The following is a 12,027-nucleotide window of genomic DNA, read 5'->3' as shown; positions in this document are numbered from 1 at the left end:
ATTAAAGTTAATTTTTCAGCCCATTTATGGAGTGTGTAAGAAATCAGGTACCAGGAATCGAAGAAAGAAAATTTAAGCAAGTTTAAAAATCAGGCAATGAGAAGGCAATAAGAAGGAAATTCAGAGTAGACCTATAGACCCACTAAAATAGTTATATACATATAACTATTATATATATATAATAAATAAACACATACAAGAGAAAATATATACAAATCAAACTGATGGCCTGGAGGACGAATGAGATAAGGGTGGGGATTTATCTGAAGGGTTTGGCTTGCAGAGGCAGGAAGGTGGTTCTGGTGCAGTGTGCAGGGTCCTTCACAGATAGATGGTTGTGACTGGTAATAGAAAAGACTACAGTGGAGAATCGTTTACAGGAGATACATAGGTATTAGTGAGGACTGACAAGCCTCTCTACGTGCTAGATTTCTTCTTTGAAAGCTTAGGAGGAACATCCTAGATCCTTAGAAAACAGGCACATGTACAATAAAAACAAAGTTCCCAAGCGTCAGGCAGGGAAGAGAGTAAAGTATTAAATAGTTTATATTTAATTATATTTATTTATATTTACGTAGGAGATTTATGTTTACATGGGAGAGGGCATTGGCTTCCATCAAAACTGGCTCTAGAGATGGAAAACTCCACCAGACCAGTCTCATTTCCTCACAGTAGCAGGGACGGCTAGTGAGAGCCAACCAAGAGGAAACTAAACAAACCAAAGTTAAAACGGGTCAGGCGTGAAAGAACAAAAATCAGGAATGCAAATTGGATAAAGGATTGGGCAAGATAAGGGTCCATGTTGGTACAACTTCATTTAAAGGACAGGCTTTGCATCTGAAACAAACCTTCTACAATTGTGAGAGGTAGAAACAGAACTTGACTGCCATGAAATGAGCATTTGCTGAACCAAAACAGAAAATCAGATATACTTTCTTAATCTGGGAGAATCTCAATTTCCTGGGAAGTCAACTACTCTCCACAGAGAGGGTTTTGCCCATTTATCTCATATTCATCTTTCTTTTTACATGTGTAAATATGTGTATGGGTGTTTTGTCCGCAGTATGACTATGCCCCACGTGTGTGCAAAGCCCTTGGGACCATTGAGGACACCGGATACCCTGGAACCAGAATTGCAGTAGGTTGTGAGCCTTCATGTGGGCACTGGACTCAAACCACTGGTCTGGAAGGGCAGCCATTACTCTGAGCCCCCTCTCTCCAGTTCTCGACACTCATCTTTTTTTTTTTTTTTTTTTTGTTTTTCGAGACAGGGTTTCTTTGTGGCTTTGGAGCCTGTCCTGGAACTAGCTCTTGTAGACCAGGCTGGTCTCGAACTCCCAGAGATCCGTCTGCCTCTGCCTCCTGAGTGCTGGGATTAAAGGCGTGTGCCACCACCGCCCAGTTCGACAATCATCTTTTAAAGTACTGTGGGAGAAGGTACGGATTAATCTGCGATGGGGTTGTATAGCGACCTAATGGCAACCTAAAATGCAGTAACCATAAATGATGTGATACAACTATGAACACAACATAGAGAAACATTTCTTACTACTCGAAAGTGCAGGTAGGTACATTGTAACTCTCTCTCTCACTCTCTCTCTCTCTCTCTCTCTCTCTCTCTCTCTCTCTCTCTCTCCCTCTCCCTCTCCCTCTCCTTCTCCCTCTCCCTCTCCCTCTCGTGCGTCTGTGTGTGGTGGGAAGGATACATTTCAAACAGTCAAGGTTTTTCCAGATTTTTATCTTTCCTCAGGATTGTGTTCTGGGTTGCTATCAAAATAGGAAAAGCTTTGGATTCAGACAGACTTATTTCAAAACCCGACAACATTACCTACCCACTGTATGATCTTGGACAAGAAATGCAAACCTTCCTGTTTCTTTATCTGGAGAAGTGGTACTTGGCCATTTGCAGTGGGGATTGAATAAGACCCTGTGTTTAGATGCTAGGTGTCTTTATTTCTCAGTAAACATTAGCTCTTTTCCATCCACTTCTGATTTCAACCTTTTCCTCCTTTTCCCTCCACGACAGCTCAAAGAACTTAGAAGGAAAGGTAAGATGAGGCCAAGAACAAAGCCCTGCCTTGTGAAGCAGGAAAAGGAACAGCCACACTTCCTCCTACTCTTAAGCCCCTGCTAAAGGTTCTCTCATTCTACAAAAACCTATTCACACTCATTTGGCATTTTCATGGCATTTCACAGGTGTGTGTGTGTGTGTGTCAAATGTCAATTAGCTGTACCAAAGAACCTCCTTGACAAGAGGCACCTAAAAAAATGTTTTTTAACGGCACACATCGGGTAAAACACAGCACAAATGTGATCGTTTTACTAATGCTTGAACAATAGTTATTCCAACACATTGGCTTACAACTGTGAATTTGAAATGGGAGAAATGAGGCCTCCATTCTTAAAGATTTGTTCAGTTTTCTTAAGTAAACAAAAACCAATTTCCTAGCATGCTCTATAACATCTCGATAACAATTTAGCACCTACACACAAAGAAAGAGTCAGGGATTATAAAATCACTTAAAATGTATTTATTTCTAGACTGAGCAGCCATAAGTCTTTGAGGATTAATTTCATGCTGAGGGTTAAATTTCCTTTCATGATAGGCTAACCATTGCCTGGGGCTTCGAAGATAATGAACCTGCCAAGGGATTAGCGAGGAAACACTTGTGTTATTATAAAGTAGGTACACTTCCCTTTCTGACCAAGTTCATCCTACGGGACATTAACAAATTATTCCTTCTCTCTGCCCACATTTCAATATGATGTGAGCCAGCAAGTGACCCCAAACCAATAGGACAGGAGATAAGATCTCCTCAGTGCTTGAGTGTCTATTAAACTTGTCTGCAAGAGCTAGACCTCCCGCTGGGAAACATAAGGCATTTTATCTCTACAGGGCCCCTGCTTCCCTACACAAAGCTTTCCAAGGTCTTAAAGACTAACTGGACACAAAGCCAAGAGGTAGGAAAGTTTTAACACAAACAGTAAGTGTGGAAAAGACATTTTAAACGCCAGCTTATAAGGATGAAAACATCTCCTAAATGATTTGGTAAAATATATTGTAATGTGTTCAGAGAGATTTCTGATGTTCGTAAATCATAAAATCAGCAGATATTTTCTTAAATAATGGGGATGTTCGTAGATGTCAAATTTTGTGCTTTCCTCCACATTATTTCTCAGAAGATCAACTGTGTTGGCTTGAGTTTGCTAAGGAGCCTGTTCCTTCTGTGAGATTGGCCCTGATGCCTATGAAGGGCACTCACTACGGTCTGTTCTGCTGTGTAGATGTCTTATTTCTACTACTTGGCTATACTTTCTGCGGGGAAGAAGTTCCCGTTATTTTACCTTTGAGTAGCTCTACTGTCTTCCCAGACTGGGTGCCCAGTGACGATTTCCCAAAGAGACGCCAAGCAATTTCTACATTTTACTACAATTTTCTACCACTGTGGAATGAACAGAGCAGAAGAATCTAAGAACCATGCAGGATGTGTGCTTCCCGTGATGCAAGAACTTAAGAATATTCAGTATAAATTAAGAATACTTTCATTAAGAACCTGCTCTGCACAGAATGGGCTGTTTCCAAAGCAAGAGCTGCTACACCTCTAATTGGCTACTAAACAGCAGCTGGGGCACTGTGCAACAGTTAGGGCTTCATTGGTATTTGTTACAACCCAAGTTGATGCAAAAGTACAATCTCCTAGCAAAATAATTTTCTTACTGTATAGAACAGTACACCACTGTGAAAAATTCTCTTTTGAAGAAGTAGATAATGCCTCTATAAATTTACTTTCTTGTCAGTATGAAGATTGTTGAATTGGGCCCATAATAATGTTATTGCATTCCATGCATATTTTTTGACTGACAGTCTGTAACTCTCAGGTACAAATGTGTTGGAAGTTACCATGAAATATTGCGCAGTGAAGATGCCTGCATCTTTGACTAAGATTTCTGGGCTTTCCAAGATGGAAGCACTTTATATATCTGTGTTGGAGAAGAAAGCTTTGGTAGAATGGTGGATCTGGACAGCAGAGAAAATTGATATAGGGAATAAATGTAGCCTTCTTGATCAAGAGAGATATGAAAATAATGAGAAAAAATTATATAAAATATATATTTGCTTTAAAAATGCGAGAGATGACTGTTTTTGTTTGAAATATTTTACTGGTTATTTGAGAATTTCATAGAACAGGCTTTGGTCATATTCACTTTCTCTGAACTTTTCCCAGACCCACCCTCTTTCCTTCCCACACAGCTCAGTGTTGGGTTGTTCTGCCCGACTATTTAGAAGTGCGGCCTTCCACTGAAGTATGGGCCACTCCCCAGGGGCTGTGCCTTTGGAGAAAACCCACTCTCTCTCTTCCAGCAGCTGTTAGTAGCCTGTAGCTCCTGAGCTAGGGGTGAGACTTCCTGCCTAGCTCTGTCTCCAAGCTAGGATTAGATCTGGTTTAGGCTTGAGCAGGTTTTGTGTATGATGTCAGAGCAATGAGTAGCCACCCTGCTGTGTCCAGGAGACACTGTTCATTGCATCTTCCTTCCTTCCTTCCTTCCTTCCTTCCTTCCTTCCTTCCTTCCTTCCTTCCAGCCCATGAATCTTAAGCTCCAATCAGAAAGTAGCAATCATGCCACAACTGTACCAGTGTGCCTGTCTTGACAGACCAACCAGTCATTATTGTGGCTCATAGGGCTCCCATCTGATTATTTTTGTCCTCTGGTAGCATGCATAGAGTCTTTCAGCTAAAAGCTAGTCACCATTGCATGAAAAACTGCAAGTAATTAATGGCTTCTAAGAAAGGGATGTGCCCACTGATAAGTTATCTAATCCTGGGTGGTCAGCTCTAAACACTATTATTGTAACAATAATAATTACAGAAGAGGTCAGAATTTTGGGAGGGGAGCACAAGGATATTGGTAGAGTTAGAGGGGATGAGGTAGGGTGACAATTAGAGAGAGTAATCAAATATGAAATTTAAAAACTTAAAATTGTAAAACAATAAAACGTATTTTAATTTTTTTAATTGAGAAAAAAATTCATACAATATTTTCAATCATTGTTTCACTTCCCCTAACTCCTCCCCGATCTTCCCCAGCTCCGTGACATCCTACACCAAGTGTTGCAATTTAGAAAATTACACGCTAGAGAAAGATGCTATGGGAGGGAGCTCAGGTGGAGAGTTTTATTTTTTATTGGGGGAAAGTGAATGGGGAAGGGGGAGAGGGGAGACTGGCCTCTGGGGATAGGAGTAGTAGAGTAGTAGGAGAGAAGAGAGAGAGGGGGGAGGGAGGGAGAGAGAGAGAGGGAGAGAGAAGGGGGGAGGGAGAGAGAAAGAGAGGAGAGAGAGAGAGAGAGAGAGAGAGAGAGAGAGAGAGAGAGAGAGAGAGAGGCTGAAAGGTGGGCAGAGCTCTTAAAAGGGAACACAGTGAATGTGCACAGGTGGTGCTCTTAGTGGCTCCAGCTGAGGACGGATACCCCAAAGTTGGGCCAGTACAGATGCTTGAATACAACACCAAGCCCTTTCTATTTTTAGAAAACTAACAAGCAAACAAAAGACCACAATGAAACAACAACAAAGACCACAAAAAACCCCAAGAAACTCAAACACATGTACACACAAAACACACACACACACACACACACACACACACACACACTCCTCCACAGAAACACAAAATTAGGAAACTATAATATATAAACAACAGATTAGTAAGACAAAAAATACCTAATCAAAGCAAAATGAGACAAAAAGTCTACAAAAGTACCACTGAGCTCATTTTGTGTTGGTCAACCACAGCTAGACCTGAGGCCTACCCTGAAGTGGAGTTAATACATTCAGTGGCACCACACTGAAGAAAACCAACATTTCCTTTGTAAGTAAGTGTCAACTGCAGAAAGCTTACTGATTAGCCATGGGAGGTCATGTCTACTCCTCCTTCTTAGCACTGGGACCCTGTCTCGCTTTATCCTGTGCAGGCCCTGCAGTGCTACCACAGTATCTGTGAATTCATGTGTGCATCAGACTTGTGCCCAGAAGTTACTGTTTCTGTGGCTTACCAGGTTCACATCTGATGATATTTTTGGCCTTTGGTAGCATGCATAGAATCTTCCAGCACTATAAAACCTAGTCACACCAGTACACGAAGAGTTTCAGGCAACTGATGGCTTCAAAGAGAGGGATGCTCTCATCCATCTCTCCTGGCTCCCAGAATCTTTCTCCGACCTCTTCACACAGTTCCCAATCCTTCAGGGGATAGATTTGATGAAGATCCCATTTATGACTGAGGGCTTCAAAATCTCTCACTTTCTATACACTGTCAGGTTGTGGATCTTTGTTAGTTCTCATCTACTACAAGAAGAAGCTTCTCTGGTGATGGCTGAGACACTGATCTACGTGTATAGCAGAATGCCCTTGGGAGTCACTTTATTGCTATGTCCCTTTAACAGAATAGTAGTATTTGGTTTTCTGCTAGGCCCATGGTCTATCTAGTCTCAGGTTCTTGGTCACCTGAGGAGGACCAGGTATGGGTCCCGTCTCATGAAGTGTGCTTTAAATCCAATCAGAGAGGGGGTGGTTACTCCTATAACATTCGTGCCACTATTACACCAGCATATTTTTGCAGGCAGGTTATCATTATAAGTCATGGGGTTTGTATTTGGGTTGTGCCACCTTTCTCCTTTGTGGCACACAGAGCACCTTCCAGGGCCATCAATGCTAGTCAAGTCGAGGTTGGGGGTGAAGCTTCTAGGTAGGCACCAGCTCAACTCCTCTATGTTCACTGAGATCGGTGTGTCTTCAGCAATAGGACCTTACCATCAGTTTGCATAAAGTATCCAAAGGCTTGGCAATAACCTATGTTTAGGGGTTTCTATGGGTACCTTTGGGCAGCGAATCAACTAGATACAGCCCATTCCCAGCGCAGTTTTCACTTGGTGATGAGAGATGCCTAGTTGGGGCATTGTTTCCTCCATTATCTGATGATGCCATTTAGATTTATTTCTTGTATGTATATATTTTAGGAAGTGTTTCCATATGGCTCTTCAAATAGGCTTTAGTGCTAGCTGTCCCTCCCCATATTCTCTCCCATACTCCCCTCTTCCATTTGCCTCTGCATTTAATTCTCCCACTTCAGTCTCTCTCCCTGGCTCTTCATAACAATATATTCTATTTCTCCCTCCTTGGTAGATCCTCGCCTTTGACCTAGTCCTTTATTAGGTCCCCAATCTTTGTGGTTATACAGCTTGTAGCACGCATTCTGCAGGCTTAAAAGCTACCACCCACACATCAGAGAAAATAGACAATATTTGTCACTGGTGGGCAAAGTGGACCTATCTCTCAGGGTCTCACCCGGCTTTCCCTCTACTTGAGGTTTTCTGAGGTGGAGGTCATCTGGACAACAGAGAAGCCCAGATGTATGCCAAATTTCTCACCTCCTTCTGGAAAGGGGAGAGAAATACTGCTAGAAATACCACCAAAGCAACCCCTTCCTAAGAAGCAGAGGCTGCATAGCCCTGCTGGGTCTTTCGGAAGCCACAAAGGGGACACATAGCACGCGTTATTTCTGTGGGTATCTACCTTGTTTCGACTAAGATTGTACATCGTTTGCTAAATGAAGAGCACTGCTGTGTGGAGTTACAAAGCATGCCTAGCCTGGACTGTCCCTGACAAGCTGCAGTCTGCAGAGGTAAAATGGCTACAGTGTGCAAATCAAGACTTAGGTCCTGCAGCCTAGAAATGTGCTCCCGTCCACAGAAAATCGGTTTAAGGGACATGAACATTTTAATTTCAGAGAGTTTGGAAGGTATGACAAGATCGTTGTTAGAAATGATTTATATTGCTTTGCATAAAAGTCTGTGTACCTTATCAGAAGACAATTGGTACACCAGCCAGCATTCTTGTTCAAGGTAATGAGAAATGATATTGCTTATCATCAGGGGTCAGGTCTCAAGAAGTCTTGTTCACTTCTGAGTAGAAGTCAGCAGAAACACATCTTTCCATCTCAACAGAGGTTTTAATTAGTTAAGTACACTAACCAGTAACTAGGCTCTTACTGGAATTTCAAGTTGCTACAATGTTTGTATCATTACCTTATTCAACACTCCACTTCAGGTGGAGTGGGCATTCTAATCTGCCAAAAAGCGCTCACTTGAACGAAGTTCTTTAATCTACATAATTACTGTAAATACCATGTTTAGGGGATTTTCACTTGGTGTTCCTTTTAAAGTGCTCACTGGAAGTTTATCCAAGATCACTTGCTCATAATTATTTACCATTTTCCATATGAAGGTTATTAACCTTAATTAAAATGTATTTACAGTTAAACATGAAGGGGCTCTTGTTGAAATTATATTGACAAATTGCATTACAAAGCCTCATAGTGCTAGCACACTCAACTCATCTCTCAAACCAAAATCCAGAAACAAGTAACATTTGCATTAATATAAATGGAGGCACTCTTAAGATATCTAACACAAGAAGGGCATTGTTTCTAAAGTACACAGAACCAGAAACAAAGCGAACCTTACTGTGGACTTCGCTTTGACCAGTAAATCATTTTCATAACCATAAACTGACAACAGGGGACTAAATTACCTTTTCTGTAGCTCAGTTTTGTAAAAGTCCACCCTCTAGCACTAAATGACACCTTTGGCTTCAAAAAGTTAACCTCATCGATATGAAAATGATTTTTTCATTTGCAATTAAATCCAACCAAGTATTGATGAATACAAATGGGAGAAGGGTTCCCAACAGGGGAGAACATGCATTCTCTGGAGATGCAGGAAGATCTCTGTGGCTTCTGGAAGATGCTTGAAAGCCAGTGACAGAAAGGAGGAAGCATCTGCAACCCCAGTTCTATAGCAGAAGAAAGCCGGGCTTCCAGAAGGAAGCAGGCCTCACAGAAGAAACTCTACCAGGATATTTGTTGACAGGTTTCATGGTCATGTCTCCCAAGAGATGTGACCTTAATCAGGAATTAAAGAACAGTGGGTATTTTGGTACACATTCAATTATAGTAGATTTCATACAGAAAATTAATATTTTCCATTCCTCAACTCCTGTCAGATCCTCCAATTTAAGTTCTTTATCTTTCTAAATAACAAAACAAAACAAACCGACCAGGCAGTTGTGGCACATGCCTTTAATCCCAGCACTCAGAAGGCAGAGTCAGGCGGATCTCTGTGAGTTTGAGGCCAGCTTGGTCTACAGAATGAGTTCCAGGACAGGCTCCAAAGCTACAGAGAAACCATGTCTTGAAAAACCCAAAAAGAAAAACAAAACAAAACAAAACAAAACAAACAAACAAACAAGCCACAAAGTAAAGAAAGCATGGAGTCCATCTTGTGTTGGCCCCTACTCCTGAGCATGAGGCCTTCCCTGGGATGGGGCTGACACCTCCAATGTCACCTCACTCAAGAAGACGGATTTTCCCTGTCACAATCGTCTCTAGGTTAGGGATGGGATTTTGTGTCCACTTTCCTGTCTCCGAAGCTCAGAATGTTTTAGTGTACCAAATTATCTCTGTTAAGTTATTAACAAGATTATCACCAAGGTAAGCCTGTGAGAGTCAAACCTTCAGTGTGACTGGAGAAGGGACTGATTTTCTAAGCATTGTTTACACAGATTTTCCCTTTCAACAGCATCCGGATTTGCCATTCGGTTTCAGTTTCCACCAGCACAGGACATATGCTAATTTATAGCTACCTTTACTAAATGACTCCAACCCCTCCGCTCGCTCGTGCTTGCTTTCGCCTGATACCTGCAGCTGTTCCCTTGCCCCAGTCCCACCAGAGCTGGATGCTCCAGGAGTCAGTGTCGCCCAGAATCCAGCCCATCTCACCCGCCCCTCCAGCTTCTGCTCTTCTCTAAGCAGACCCGGTCTAGGTCAGTGGATCGTGGCCATCACCTCAGTCCACCCCACCCCGCTCTTCCTTGCTGCATTATCTGTGCTATTTCTTTCCATTGGGAATTTCTCTACTGAGAACTTAGATTGAAATCTGCCACGCCAGAACATTTGTATGGGAATTTGGTTCTTTTTTCTCTGAGGTCCATTTAGATTAGCACCAAATTTTCTTCTCCATATATTTTCTTTCCACATATTTTGACTCCCTAACCTGAGTTGTAAGCCCCTGCGGTGTGGGGTACCATGGAGAGATCATATTTTCTCTTCCTTTTCGCTCAGAGTCCACACCCAATGATGATGGCACACGGGTTACTAGTTCTGAGGACAAAGCTACAGTCTACATTTTTTTTTTTTTGCAAAAATGATTACAGGATCCTCCTTGGCTCCCCTTAAGGAGGCTGTCATGCTTGGGAACTGTTACATTTGTTCTTTCTGCCGTGCTTCTGTTTCCTTTTGGAAAACTGGATAGACAGGCAGAGTCCTTGTATCCACTTCACATCATGAAGTGGCACTACCTAAACGGATTAAAACCACAGAGGAGAGGAAAGCCAGGACCGGAAGGTTAGGTCTCGGGGTGCTGTAGGTGTGAGTCTTGCAATTAGGCCACTTGTTCTTCCCGGCTGCCTGGCTAGCTTAGACCCGAAATAATCACACAGAAATTGTATTAATTAGATCACTGCTTGGTCCATTAGCTCTAGCTTCTTATTAGCTAACTCTTACGTAAAGCTCTGCTACTTACAGGAGGTGTGAGGAAGAGACAAAGACAAACGAGACACAGGACTCCTGGGCGCTCAGTCATCTCCATCTTATTTTATCTAATGAGGAAGGAGGTAAAATGCTGACCTGAGCAATCAGATGTAAGCTGGAGAGGAACTCAGGAGATCCTCAATGCCCTCATGCCCTGACAGCCTTTGTTACTCCAAGAGTTGAGACCAGGCTGTGAACCATGTAAATGAGAGGTTTCCAGGTTAATGGGAAGCATCAACACCATTTGAAAATCTGGACAGAGGGTCCTGGTCAAGTCAGAAGAAACTTCACACATCTCAGGAATAAAGTTTAATGATGCTGGTCATGTTAAACCATAAACCTGAGACTGGCCAAGGGTTACTGGTTCCTTTAACTGAACTTTCCCATCGCTGAGACACAGCAAGGACTCTGGAGCTGCATGGGGAGCCACACAATACATGACATGTAATATTCCACATGCCCGAATGCAAAGCAGGCATCTGTGGAGTGGGCAGTGAGCATTTCTCATGAGCTGGTGTTTTTATTAGGGGATGGCAGGCCTTACGCTGCATTTCATTAATTATCTGTCAAAGGAACGCTCTTTAGACACCGGGTCAGAGCTGACCCGCTGCAATTAAGGGATGATATAAAACTGGGCTGCCAAACATCTTCTCTGTCTTTCTAGGGACGTACACAGGCAAAGCAAGCTGACGACTTAGCTAAAACCAACCTCGGAAAAGCTCACATTTCTGAATATATACCATGGATGTGCTTTATATCACGTCTAAAATGACTGATGTAATTTCTGAGAACAGTAATGTAAAAGTAGATAGATTTCTGAAGCAATATAAATTATTTTCAGAGTATATGAAAACATCAAAGAGAAAATTTTCCACATTTTTTACAGTAATATCCTTGACATCCACTTAAAATTGAGAAATAGAGGTGATACTGCAGTGACATAGGACATGGACTCAGATATGCCATAAGTCAAACCATACTGAAGACACTCTTGCCTATGCCAGAAGAATGAAATATGCCAAAGCAAGTATGAGGCAATGGGAAATGCAGAATACAAAGTAATTTCCCACATTGAGAAAATTATTAAACCAAGCTTTTTAGATAAAAAATCTATCAAAGAATATAATCTAGTTGATAGCCAAGTTATCACAACTCTTCTGCCAAAAAATACCACTGGTGAATGGTTTCTGCCTATTATAAAATAATAGGTGTCAGTTTAGACATTCTCTTGAAAAGCAAGGCTGGGAACTTAGCATAAATATGAACTTGGAGATTTATGGGGCAGGATATTATGATCATACTTGGGCATCCCCCAGTTCTTCAGAGATCATAATTTCTGCCTCTGTTTATTATCTGGTTTATGGTTGGAATATAACAGATGATTCA

This window comes from Microtus pennsylvanicus, chromosome 14, assembly GCF_037038515.1.
Source record: "Microtus pennsylvanicus isolate mMicPen1 chromosome 14, mMicPen1.hap1, whole genome shotgun sequence".
Taxonomy (NCBI): domain Eukaryota; kingdom Metazoa; phylum Chordata; class Mammalia; order Rodentia; family Cricetidae; genus Microtus; species Microtus pennsylvanicus.
This window is presented reverse-complemented; position numbering follows the sequence as displayed.